At 35.7% G+C, this 13,916-nt stretch overlaps 1 long non-coding RNA gene across 3 annotated transcripts; it reads left to right on the plus strand.

The window, feature by feature from the left end:
- The first annotated feature begins 9,502 nt into the window (after positions 1-9,502).
- On the plus strand, positions 9,503-12,978 carry LOC122075862. 3 transcript variants are annotated; one of them, XR_006139369.1, is made up of 5 exons: positions 9,503-9,883; positions 10,456-10,501; positions 10,670-10,773; positions 12,504-12,606; positions 12,710-12,978. It is a non-coding gene; the product is annotated as an uncharacterized LOC122075862 (long non-coding RNA). The 3 variants fall into 3 exon arrangements; XR_006139367.1 differs by lacking the exon at positions 10,670-10,773 and having other exon boundaries at positions 9,507-9,883; XR_006139368.1 differs by lacking the exons at positions 10,456-10,501; positions 10,670-10,773 and having other exon boundaries at positions 9,510-9,883.
- The last annotated feature ends 938 nt before the right edge of the window (positions 12,979-13,916 follow it).

A 13,916-nucleotide genomic window follows, 5' to 3' on the forward strand; every position in this document is an offset into this window, starting at 1 on the left:
GGTTTGGAGCCATTAAGGAAACCAAGCAAAATTTGACCTTCAAGGAAGGGTTCCAATTGAGTTTTCCAGAATAAAAAAATTCATGGAGGTGAGTTTTATGGAGAGATAGATAGGTAGTAGGTATAGATGTGGAGTGAGGCATGGAAGAAGAGGGAGAAAGAGAGAGGGTAGGTGTTGCTTGGTCACCCCTAGGAGAGTCTTCGGCGGCGGCAATGGAGAGGGAGGGTGGCTATGCTCGTTGGAGCTTTTGTGGCTCTGATACCATGATAGAACTTGTATTTTAGGGTTTGTGATTCTATATATTCCATTGATGAAAGATAGCTTAAATATACAAGAATTACCATTCACATGTGATCTACTTACCATTCACATGTGGTATGGATTTTGGTATACAAGATAATAGAGAGAATTGAAATCCTTGTGTACAAGGTAAGAAAGATCTGATAGAATATTCGATTGAAATCCTACATGGACTGATACTCCTCAATGTATAGAAACTACTCTGCTGCCTTGCATTGCTAGTGAATCCCCCATGGTGAGGAGAAGCAACTTCACGTGTAAAGATCTGACCATTCAAGTACATCAAGATCTTAATATTACCAAATTCAACCGGGAGCCACATTGATCTGGCCCTTCTCCTCTAACAGAATGGAACTTGCATTTGAAGATGGGATCTATCTCTGAGAAAAAGGAACAATGTACAGAGCTGAATCTATGTAAACCCAAAATCATGTCCATGTTGCCAAGAGGTAGTCTCCCAGTAAGTTGTCATAGCTTCTTCCTTAAAATTAGGATCGCCCCACATACCATCACTAAGTAGTAGAAATCTAAACTAAGCTCAACCCAAGTCACAATGTGTCCCAACAGGAACCAACAAACTGATTTTATAGAACAACCACCCATATCACCCTAAGAAGTTTCATATTTCTAAGAAATCAGACTAAAGATCCTTTCTATAATCATCTCCTCATCAAGTTCTGGGCCAATATTTTCATTTCTCAACCTGAGGGAACCCTAGAATATCTTCTTTTCCTTTTCTGAATAAACAAGGGATATTTAATAAGGGGTCAGAAGTCAAGTGCTGGGGCCTTGAACAAGGGTCATAGCTAATCAGATAGTCACAACCCAACTACACCCCTTTGGAGAAGGAAAGCATTAAATTCAACTTTAGAAATAGAAAATACTTCAAGGGTTTTTTTAAGTTGTAATCCTGGGAAATCTATTTAGAAACAACCAAGAACCACAAAAACTAAAAGACGGGACTAGTGCTAAAAAGAGCAATTAGCACATATACTTCAATTGTTAAGGGTTGAACATTTTCATATTGCATTTGACATTGGCTTGTGACCAGAGGTGATTTTTGCCATTGCTACTAGAAATCCATTCAGCCGCATATTAAACTCTGCACCACAAAATTCTTGTAAAAGAACTACTACATGAATTAGAGGGTATAATCCTCAGGAGGAAAAAAATTAAAGATCTTACAAGAAAGTATAGAACCACATCTGCTTGCTATGAACCAAAATGTACAATAATAAAGAAAATAATTCAGATAATTAATGACCAAATCTAGAACTGATGCAACTTGTTACAGGAAGTTAGAATAAATATCCCACAAAACTCGAAAATATCATATGGAACTTCAAAGAGGAAACGTAAAAAGAAGATAACTAACTTTAGAATATGAGTTGAATCCTACTCATTTGACTAGTACCCTATTTAGGTAGTTTTCTATCCATCCATTGGACAAACCTTATCTCTCTTTATGTATGAGAAGTGTTTTGCAATGCCTTAGCTATAAGGTGATCAGACTTTCTTGTCCTGTAGTAAACAACAATAATTGTATTTAAAGAAGTAGCTTCAAATTTAAAAGGAAAGGGACTACACCAAAGTCCGATTGGACTGCCTAGATTTCAAAAAATAGACTTTAAACACCTACCAATGCTTCAAATTAAATTCATAGCTTCCATAGACATGGAGTGGAAAGGCTTAGAGAAGATGAAAAAACAATGGTGATGCTTTTAGTGGGCATGCCACCACCACAGGCTGAGGAAGAGGATAAAGTGTTTTGGCCCAACCAGGTGGGTTTTCTTCCACACTTACCTGTGACAAATCAACTTGGATGAAAATCCCTATTTTTGTCTTTTCTTGTTATCCTCATCATCTTGGGAAATTATGGAAGAAAAATAGATATTGAAATACACATAAAGAAGAATAAAAGGAGATTCTTCTTACAGCTTACTGCTTACTGCTTACTGCTTACTGCTTACTGCTTACTTTTTCTACAGTTACAACTCATATTCACTTAGTTAATTAATGTCTTCTTATCTTCGTCTATTGCCTCTGGTTCTATTATAAGACAATAATGCTCGCAAAGTGGGTCCGGGAGTTAAATATTTAAATACCACCTACCATGTCATTTGTAACTTATTCACACTCCCCCTAATCTATTTATGATTATAGATGAATACAGGGTTAAAAGTGTCAATTGAATTTCTAACGTCAACTGTGTGAAGGGCAGTCATGTGAATTGCTCTTTCTCAATTTTTTTCTTTTTCCTAAGGCCCCGTTTGTTTGACAGATAAAAATGGGTGAGAAACTTGTAAGGGTGAGTCCCACATGCTGTGGGTTGGACTGACATGGAAAGGGGAGGGAAGAAAATAGTGGAATATGTAATTTTGAGGTGGAATTTGGTGGGAGAAAGAGGAAATGGAGTTGGGGTGGAATTCTATAGGAAAGAGAGGATATAGGAAGAGGAGAGAAACAAGCACAATATCAACTTTCCCATGAATAGGGCCAAAGTCCTACCAATTGGAAGTGAGAAGGGTGGGAAAAAATATGCCACTCTAGAACGGATAGGGATTGCCCACATTTGATTCCAATCCAAAATGGCCTATCTGACAGATTCAATTTCAATTAGTGAAACAAAGCTTAACTAACTATTAGTAATAGTTAGAGTAATTGAACAAAAATGTATACAAATAAAAAAACCTTTTACTCATGATGTTCTAAACAAAAACTGCGTGTAGCAAATGCATAGAAGACTTAGGGCCTAAACGAGAAGGTAAATTTCACATCTACCCCTTTAATTTTTCTCTAGGTTTCCATCAAACATATGCAAATAAAAATATAGAAGTAACTATGCAATCATTGAGGAATGAAAGAAGAAAGAACTTAGTTTCCATAGCAATATGATAATCCTTGGTTCAAGATTCCACCCCTCTATTTAAGACTAAATATGGGGAATATCATTACATGTACTCATGGTTTAAGCATTTGGGAATCAGACTGATGAATCTGCCGATTTGGATTGGAAGCAGAGATGATCGATCCAAATAAAGGTTTAAGAACTCGGTTTTGAGAATAGGATTGGTCAAGGTCGAGACCAATTAAATAACAAACCAGATTGGCGTGGATCAGACAGAAATATACCTGATTTTAATTTAAAAATTGATATTTTGACTGTTTTACCCTTCGTTCGTATTGACCCACCGATATCGTATCGGCCAAGGATTAGGATAGGTCAAGGCTAATTCCATTCCAATATGACATACTCCAACCGATCTCATTCCTCAAACCATGATCCCAATACTGGCCTATTCGACATAGTCGAATCATGCCAAGAAACCCTAGAATCAGATCTGAGGTTCGATTCTAGTTTTCTTGGGACGGATTGTAATCTGATTCAGACTAGATCGAAATTGACCTGTATTCGCGATGCTACATGCACGGATCATGCATGTACTAAGACTAGTTTGATGTAAAAAAGATTTTCGAAATAGAAAACAAAGTAACACAATTTAAAATAAATCCATTAGAATGTAAAAAATGCATAATAATTCCATATTAGATGTAAATTAGTTCATTAAAATTAAAAATCTCACTACAAAGAAAGAAAATTTAGTGAAGACAAAAAAAATTCTTTAGAAAATCTAAAGGGGCGTACAATCAAACAATTAAACAAATATATCAATAATGAACTTATAGGTAAAAGAGGCCTTACTTTCGTTCTTGCATGTTTGGTCTAGATCCATGATTTGAGTTGCGGAAAAAGAATTGTCTAGTTTATACCTGCAACAAACTATTTTAAGAAAAGAATCCTTCTTTGAAAGATGCTCCGAATTCAAAAAAAAACTATTTGCGGGTGGTAATAAGGTTTTGGTGAAGAATAAGGAGGATAAAAGGAAGAGAAGTTATCGAAATTTATAAGCGAAAGAAGTTTCTAGAATCAAAAGATGTTTTACATGCATTTACCAAAATAACCTTATAGTAAATTCACTTGACTCCCTAACCATTTATTGAATAGCTACCGTATCAATATATGGCCACTAAGACTAGCTAGATTTGTAAGTTGGTGTGGCCTAAGATTGCCGCATCAACACTTATCCATAAACTAGTCGTTGGGATTTGAACACTGGATGTTGATAATTGGATTCGATGAAACGGGCATTAAGAATTCTAACACCACATCAATACTTATGGCATTTGAATGTTCGATGTTGATAATTGTAACCGATGAAATGGGCATTAAGAATTGTAATGCCACATCAACACTTATCCATAAACTAGTCTTTGGCATTTGAACATTCGATGTTGATGATTATTTATTTATTTATTTTTTGTCAACCAAGGTGTTGGGCCAGCTTACGTGCACCTCGACTAATCCTCGGGGAGACTAGCATAGCAATCCACCTCTATGGTCTCCATTTAAATCGTAGATACATAAATGGAGAATCGAATCTGGGACCGTACGCCTATCCACACAATCTCCAATTCGTCGTAACCATCTGGGCAACCCACTGATGGGTATTCGATGTTGATGATTGTAATCCACAAAATGGGCATTAAGAATTGTAACCACCGAACATTAGGGTGAAATATTTGTAACTGCCCCATATTTCATAATGGAAGAAACAGATTCCACATCCTCTGCAGCCGGTGCAATGTTGCACTGAGCATCCAGTGGCTGGGAGCCTCTTGAGGTGTGTGCCCAAATGCTTCCAGTTGCCAGATGCTCAGTGCATCGGCTATAGAGGATGTGGAATCTATTTTTTCCATTATGAAATATGGGGAAATAACAAATCTTTCACATTTAATGTTCGGTGGCTGCAATTCTTAATGCCCGTTTATGGGTTACAATCATCAACATCGAATACCCATCAGTGGGTTGCCCAGATGGTTAGGGTGAATTAGGGATTGTGTGGATAGGCGCACGGTCCCAGGTTCGATTCCCCATTTATGCATCTGCAATTTAAGTGGAGACCATTGCAGTTGGTTGCTGTGCTAGTCTCCCCGAGGATTAGTCAAGGTGTGCGTAAGCTGGCCTAGACACATTGATTAACAAAAAAAAAAAAAAAAAAACCATAACATCGAACATTCAAATGCCAATGACTAGTTTATGGATAAGTGTTGATGTGGCATTACAAAACGACTAGTTTATGGATAAGTGTTGATGTGGCAATCTTGGGTCACACCAACTTACAAATCTAGCTAGTCTTAGCGGCCATATATTGATACTGATAGCTATTCAATAAATGGTTAGGGTGTCAAGTGAATGTACTATAAGGTTATTTTGGTAAATGCATGTGAAACATCTGTTGATTCTAGAAACTTCTTTTGCTTATAAATTTAGATCACTTATGTTTCTTTTATCCTCCTTATTCTTCACCAAAACTCTATTACCACCCGAAAATATTTTTTGAATTCAGAGCATCCTTCTTTGAATTCATTTCAAATAAGGATTCTTTCCTTGAAATAGATTGTTGCAGGTTATAAACTAGACGATTCTTTTTCTGCAACCCAAATCATGGGTTTAGACCAAACTTGACCTATCCCAATCCTTGGCCGATACCATATTGATGGGTCGATACGAACGAAGGGTAAAACAATTAAAATAACTGTTTTTAAATTAAAATCAGGGATATTTCTGTCTGATCTAGGCCAATCCGGTTTGTTATCCGATTGGTATCGACCTTGAACAATCCCATTCCCAATACCGAGTTCTTAAACCTTTATTTGGATCGGTCATCTCTGCTCCAATCCAAATCGGCAAATTTATCGGTCTGATTCCCAAATTTAAACCATGAGTACATGTAATGATAATCCCCATATTTAGTTTTAAATGGAGGGGTGGAATCTTGAACCAAGAATTATCATATTGCTATGGAAATTAAGTTCTTTCTTCTTTCATTCCTAAATGATTGCATAGTTACTTCTATATTTTTATTTGCATATATTTGATGGAAACCTGGAGAAAAATTAAAGGAGTAGATGTGAAATTTACCTTCGTTTAGGTCCTAAGTCTTCTATGCATTTGCTACACGCTGTTTTTGTTTAGAACATCATGAGTAAAAGGTTTTTTTATTTGTGCACATTTTTGTTCTATTATTCTAACCATTACTAATAGTTAGTTAAGCTTTATTTCACTAATTGGAATTGAATTGGTCAAATAGGCCAATTTGGATTGGAATCAAATGTGGGCAATCCCTATTCGTTCTAGAGCGGCATATTCTATAGCCTTTTTAAAAGGATTCACTAGGTTTTCAGATTTGAAGAGCTGATTCTGAAGTTTTTGGGATTCATCCTAGCCAATTCTGATCCGAATAAATCTGGATCAAAATTAACAAAGATCGAATTGGTCCATGCCTATTTTGATCGAATCTGGATCAGATCTGAATCAGCTAGAATCAGTCCCAAGAATCCTAAAATTAACCCTTAGACCTGAAAACTCGGCGAATATATGGTTTCTAGACATGAATTGAATTGACTGTGTTGAAGTAGCTAGGATATGATGAAGATTGACCATGACCACTTCTGTTCCAAAGTCGATTAGTTTACCGATTCAATGATCTCTCCATATTTAGTCTTAAAAGGAGGCGAAGGGAGAATCTTGAACCTTGGATTATAATCTTGCTATGGTAACTTTGTTTTATTTTATCTCTCTCCGTTTTTAGATTATCAGCAGGTACTTCTATTTGTTTTCTTTCTTTTTTTACATCTATTTGATGGGAACCCAGACGAAAATAAAAATTTATATGTGAAATTTCTCTTTGTCAAAGTCCTAGTTCTTCTAAGCATTTGCTATTTGTTGTCTATATTTACAATACTATGGGTAAAAAGTTTTCATATTTGTCTAAATTTCTGCCTCATTATCCTAACCAATACTTACGAGTGTGTTTAAAGTTGTTCCAATAATTAGAGTCAGATTGGTTGTATCGATCAATTTGAATTGGAATTGACAATGACTAATCCTCCTTATCCAGGATGTTCCAAAGTCACAGATTTTGGGCTTTTTGGATTAAAGTCGCTAGGTTTTTCAGATCTATGGGGCTGATTCTTGAGTTCTTGGGACCATCATGATGAATTCAAATCAGATCCAACTGAAATCGACAGGACTGATTCGACTATGATTCCAATATCTTAAACCACGCTCTCACGTGTGCCCTCCTCCTTGTGGATAAACCACATTTTGTGCTTTAGTAACTATTTCCAACAACCTAGAAGTTAACTTCATTTCTATTCCATGAATATCATATCAATCCTAGAAGGAAATCCCTAAAAACCTGTAGTCCTGCAAAAAATAAGAAACGCTTAGGTATAAGATTAATTCATCTTGAAAGGAATGGAAAATGCATAAATCAGGGATTAAAAAATCTCATCGGATTGGTCGATTCAGGCAGATCTGGACTAGTATTGATGGATTCTGATCTTGATTCTGACCAATTCGGATTGGTACTAACAAAGGCTGATTTCGATTACGGATGACGCGGAACGAACTGATCTTTGTACAGAAACTACCCTAATGGATCTACAAGCTATCAGATGTAGACTGATTCATCTGGATCCAGATTCTGGGTTTTTAAACCTTGGCATTAATCGATAATCCAATTAAGAAGGGAAAATTTTCTAGCAGAGCTAGATAAAAACGAAAATTACAAAGTCATGTAGTGAACTTTCTTGTTTCTTAATCCTCGTTCTCATCTAGTTCTGTTAGGAAATTGTTTCGATAAAGAACTCTCCAAAACCCAAACTTTAGAAACTCAAAAATCCCTTAACAAGGTAGAACATCCAAGAATTTTAATAAAGAAGTAAAACTTTATTTAAGTCAATACATAAACCAGGAGCTCACCTAGCATGACAATAGCATATAGAAAATCTAGTTCCAAAATGAAAGCATTAAAAGGGGAAATAAGAAACCCTAAAATAATCACTAAAAATCTAAAAACCTGTAATACTAATATCTCAATCCATAAGACATAAAACATAAAAGATCAAAACTTATGGTAAAATATTTTTCAAGAATATTACCATAAAAGGAACCCAATGCCAAAGAAACCATAAAGTCTCAGAACCCTAACACCAATATCTCAACCCAGGAAATATCAAAGGTCAAAACTTGTAGTGAAACATTTTCTATGGAAATTACCATAGACAAACCCAAAGAATGTCAAAGAAACCTAATTTCTCAAAGCTACCAATCAATAAGGCTTTGTTTGGTTGACAGGGGAATGCAAATTTTTTATGTAAAGTAAAATTTTTTTTCCAAAAAAAATAAATTGAGATGTTTGGCTACAAGGAACATGTAAAATTTTATTTATACATTAAAACTTCCTATTTTATTTTCGACCAAATTAGGAAGAAAAAACAAAACCTTATTCTCATCGTCTCTCTATCACTCTCGCAACTCTCAAGTCTCACCCCGCTCATGACTCGATCTCTCTCTCACGTGTCTCTCAACGATCTCATGACTCTCAAATTGCGGGCAGGGTGAAGCGATCTCTCTCTCGCGTGATTTTCAACGATCTCCCTCTCAGACGACTGTCATCATGCTGGAGAAGGGTGAGATGATCTCTCTCTCACGCGACTCTCATTCTGTTCGTGGTTTTCCTTCTCGACAAGTTGTTGGTTCTTTTCCTCAGGAGAAGAATTTGGAATCTCTAATCCTCAAGTTTTGTTTTCTTCTTCACTTATGTTCATTCTCTTCTTTATTTTGTATCTCTTCTTCATTTTGTAACTAAGCTGTGTGTTTTTGCAACACATTGGTATGTGAGTATTGATCTTGCTCATCAAGTGTTTGATGAAATGTTTCATACAGATTTGGTTTCTGTTAGTTTAAACATCCAACCCACCTTCACTGCTCTGTATAAAAACTAATTTCATCTCAGGTTATAAATATCAAAAATGCATTTTATACATGTAATGAGGCCAAGGTCGTTGAAGCCATGCTTTACAGCTCTGCTTGAACTAATACTGGTATTGGGGTGTGGAAATAGAGATTGAGACAGGGCATATATCAAAGAGTAGAAAATAAAAAATAAAGATAATCTGATTAATATGGCACTCTTTGGAGGATGAACCTTTTGGGTCAAGAGGTCGAAATTGTCTTCTCCTTTGGCATTTACAGTGATAAATTGAGGATTTTATCATTTTCTTCCATGACTTTTACAGGGAGATAGACTTCCGTCTTTTCTCAGCCACAAGAATCACTGTGGATGAGGTATTTCCCCCTCATATCTTCTCCATGATTCCAACTTGAATGACAGTCCCTTACACAACAGCTTTATTGCATTTCAAATTCAAGCATGACTCCTTCAGATAAGCTAGCACCCTTGGCTTAAATTTTCATCCTTCCTCTTGGTGATGAACATGCTATGGATTCGAAGAAAAACCAGTTGCAGTACTAAAGAGTGGAAAATAAAAAATAAAGATAATCTGATTAATATGGCACTCTTTGGAGGATGAACCTTTTGGGTCAGGAGGTCGAAATTGTCTTCTCCTTTTGCATTTACAGTGATAAATTGAGGATGTTATCATTTTCTTCCATGACTTTTACAGGGAGATAGACTTCCGTCTTTTCTCAGCAACAAGAATCACTGTCGATGAGGTATTTCCCCCTCTTATCTTCTCCATGATTCCAGCTTGAATGACAGTCCCTTACACAACAGCTTTATTGCATTTCAAATTCAAGCATGACTCCTTCAGATAAGCTAGCACCCTTGGCTTAAATTTTCATCCTTCCTCTTGGTGATGAACATGCTATGGATTCGAAGAAAAACCGGTTGCAGTAGGAACTTGTAGCATAGGGTATCTGTCTATTCTCTCCTATTCCAGGATGTCTTGTTGAAAAGCCAAGGGGTTATTCCCTCAGTGGTTTTTTCTCACCTTTAAAAAATGATTTTAAGCCCCTATCTTTATGGTTCATAACTCCATTTCAAACCCAACCACAGCTAGAGGTCCCAAACCCTGAGCTGATGAAGAAGCTTAAACTATGTCCTAGGAGGTGATGTTCTATCTTTACCTTGACAGGGTAAGGTGGAAGTCTGCTTGTGGCTTACTAGTAAATCCTCCTATGAACTGTTAGCCAGTGTCTGAGCCTTCATTATCTTCAATATTGTTGAGCAAGCCCAGGTCCCTTGATGGCTGGTTTGTTGTTTTTTTCCTTTGCTCTTTCTGCAGGGGAAAAGAAAACCTCTTGTGGGATGGTTCCAGTGAAGTGTTTTTGGTAGGTTTATCAATACCTTTCTCACAACTGTATGGGTTCTATTGATGATGCTTGGTTCCCAGATATGAGAATTCCCTACTCAAAAGTCAGATCAGTAGTTTTTTCTACTCTTTTGATATGCTGAATTATTTATCTGTTTTTTTTTTCAATTTTAAACCAATCTCTTAGGTGGTAGTGCACAAACCCAAAGATTCCAAATCTTCAAGCTCATGAAATTGCAAGCATTGACTGATCTCAATCATCCAGTCAACAGCTTTCTTCCCAATATTAATGTAAGGATCAAGTTGTTTGATCAGTTTTTCTTGTTTAGTAATCCTCTCAAATCTAGCCACACAAGATGCTAACTTAAAACTCTGTAAAAAAGTGGGAAAGGGTTTTAATTTGCTCCTTTCAGTAGCTGTTTTAATCAATATCTTAGCTATTTAAAATTTATAATCATACTGTTCTATAATCTAAGACAAATATAAATACCTATGGGCTAGGATTAATCATTTTCTTTTATCTCTCTATTGTTGTTCAGGAAAGAAACAAAATTTTTGCATGTAAAATCATTATTTAGTGCCACTTTGTCATCTAAAATAAAAAATATGGTTTCATTAGATTCAGAGACGAAGCCAAATACCAGCTCATGACTGCCCACCTGCTGCCATGTGGAAATTAGGGTATCTGCTTCATAGCATACCCAATAAGTGATGGATTAGACCAACAACCTTGTCCACACTTCCTTATCTGCTTCTCTGATTAGTGACAAAAGATTTCTTATGGATCCAATGTGTAGTGCATTGGTTGCAGTTTCTATTTGTAAAACAGGTGCTAGGAGTGTGGAAGGTTTAAGGATCGACTCCTTGTCACATGCATTCCCTCTTTTTTCTACTCACTTTACTGAAAAAAAAAATCCAATTTTCATGAGCCATATGTCGTTTAAAAGTTCTAGAAATATAATATCCAACACATGAGAGGCCATGAAACCTTCTGATGTCCTCTGTTCCTTTCCTTCTTTTGTTTGTTTTCCTTCACTAACTTTTCCCTTCCCATTTCTACCCTTTATTGTTTTCCTTAACTTTTCTCTTCCCATTTCTATCTTTTTTTGTCTTTTTCCTTCAAGTTGCCGTGTTACGATTTTTTCTAATAGTAGATTAGCCACACATCTCAAATTTTCTGTATTTTGTCTCATACTGGGACATGTGTATATCTTGGATCTTCCTCGCAGTTGCATGACTGAGTGGTTTTAATTGTTGCAAATTGCTTTATTTGAAGGTTGAGGAAGATTAATAAAACTCCTCATAGGGCATAGAATATGGTGTTATCTATAAATTATTAGTATTATTAAACTTGGTTGTGTCTTCTACGTTGTGGATGGGAAAGAGAACTGGAATTGAGATGGACTCCAGTTGAACACTGGATGAAACTGAAGCCTACAGGTTTCCTTTTTAATAAGCATTTTGTCAAAAAATTTGTTGTATGGCAAACTTGGAGAATGATGGCATGGGTCTTATTCTTTAGTGCATTCAGTATCTGTGTTGGGAGCAATTGTTATGGAATTTGTATCAAAAAAAAAAAAATTCATAATGCTTCTCTCCAAAATAAATCCTAAAGCCATTTAGCATTTCATTTGTAGCTATGTTATATTTGTTTAATGCAGTTGGGACTTGAGATAATTTGTTTGTTATGCATTTATGTTCCACATTATTCATTTATGGAATCTCCATCTTGCCTTTTGAAACTTCAGGAACCTATATTTAGGTTTTTATTTTTGTGAAAATCCCATGAGTATGAGATTTCTAGTTGGTTAATGTTTAGTCTTGGTAATTTATTAGGGTGGCCAATGTAATGGGGCTTGCATACCCATTTGTGCGCTTGTTGGTTAGTTGTTTGACAATAGATCTATTTAAAAAAAATCAATAAAGTACATGAAAATTTTTCTTTGTAATTTAATAGCTAAATTCTTGCATCTCATAAGTGCCTTCCTCTTCTTCTTCTTGTGTTTGTTTGTTCTATGCAGAGGTCATCAAGAAGGGATAGTAACTGAAGGAAATGACAAGGGATTCATAGAAATGCAACCAAGTTTATATAATGTTGTGCCTGGCTTTAAATTCACAGCAAATGTATGAATGTTTATTTTTTAAATCTATTTATGCATGGATTTATGTCAGCCCTTTGAATCTAGAATTAAATAGAAGTCAACACTGATAATCTCTTAATCTGCAGGTAGAAGTGCAAAAGGATTGCGTGTCACTGCTTCCATGGTCCATCCAAACCCACCTTCCAACTCAAAATGTTTAAAGTAATGCAATTGGGCTTGGGAACTTTTTGAACATTAGATATTTTTCATGAATAGTAATGTCATGGATGAAGTTGATTAGTTTTGTATCAGATGAACTTAATATGATTTTTCTATTCACTTCTGTGAAATGAGAAGTTACAAAGTGTTTTAGTTGAAAACAAACTACTAATATGATCACTGAACATTTTTCCAAGGATTGTCACTGTACTTGTTGTGAAAGCTTTACTTCTTTTTATAAGTTCTAGTATTTGGGTTCACAGTTCATTATATCACCACATGCATTCACAAGCAGCAGTCCAAACAGACAGAGGTTTACACTTTTCTGATTGTTGTTTATATTTTAAAGAAGAGTAGTTGAATGTACTATGTGTGTTTGTGGATATGTGTGTGTGTGTGTGTGTGAGAGAGAGAGAGAGAGAGAGAGGAGTGTTTTTTTTTTATCTATTAATTGTTGTTGTGTGCACTACATTACATCTTTGTTTTGTAGGATCAAGTCTTAATCATGCAAGCTGCACTTAACTTTTAGAAATGATGAACAAAGAATACCTTATTTTCAATCAGGTGGGGTTGATCCATGATTCCTCTATCATTAAAATAATTTGGCTTCCATGTTGGCTTTTTGAGGTCTCAACTTTCAAGTAACAGGACTGGTAGGGATTGCTTTTGAGAATGGTTATTGGAGAGCTTCTAAAACAACCTAACAATGGCTCTAAAAGGAAATGCCCACTATCGGTCTTCTTTACCTTAAAAATATTGAATTTGCTTAAAGGGAGTGAGAGTGTCACTATTGAACAAAGAATTGAGTACAAGCTATTTGTAATGATAATTAACAGGAGGTGTTGGATGCTCAAGTCCAGCACCAAGTGAATTAAGGAGAATAAAACTTGTAGATCATATGAAGTCATGCATCCAATGTATTGTATTCATTGAAATTTCATTTCAAATTCATAAATTTGGGTGGCTTTGAGGCTATTAAGCCTTTTAAATTTTTTTGCCTCTTCTAGTAAATATATATAGCATCTTCAATTCTTTAAAATTTTACATCTATTTTACATCCAACCAAACAACTTTGGGAAATGAATTTTACTTCACTTCTATTGCAACCAAATGACTCAAAAGGGGAAAAAAAAT

This window comes from Macadamia integrifolia, chromosome 4, assembly GCF_013358625.1.
Source record: "Macadamia integrifolia cultivar HAES 741 chromosome 4, SCU_Mint_v3, whole genome shotgun sequence".
NCBI classification, from domain to species: domain Eukaryota; kingdom Viridiplantae; phylum Streptophyta; class Magnoliopsida; order Proteales; family Proteaceae; genus Macadamia; species Macadamia integrifolia.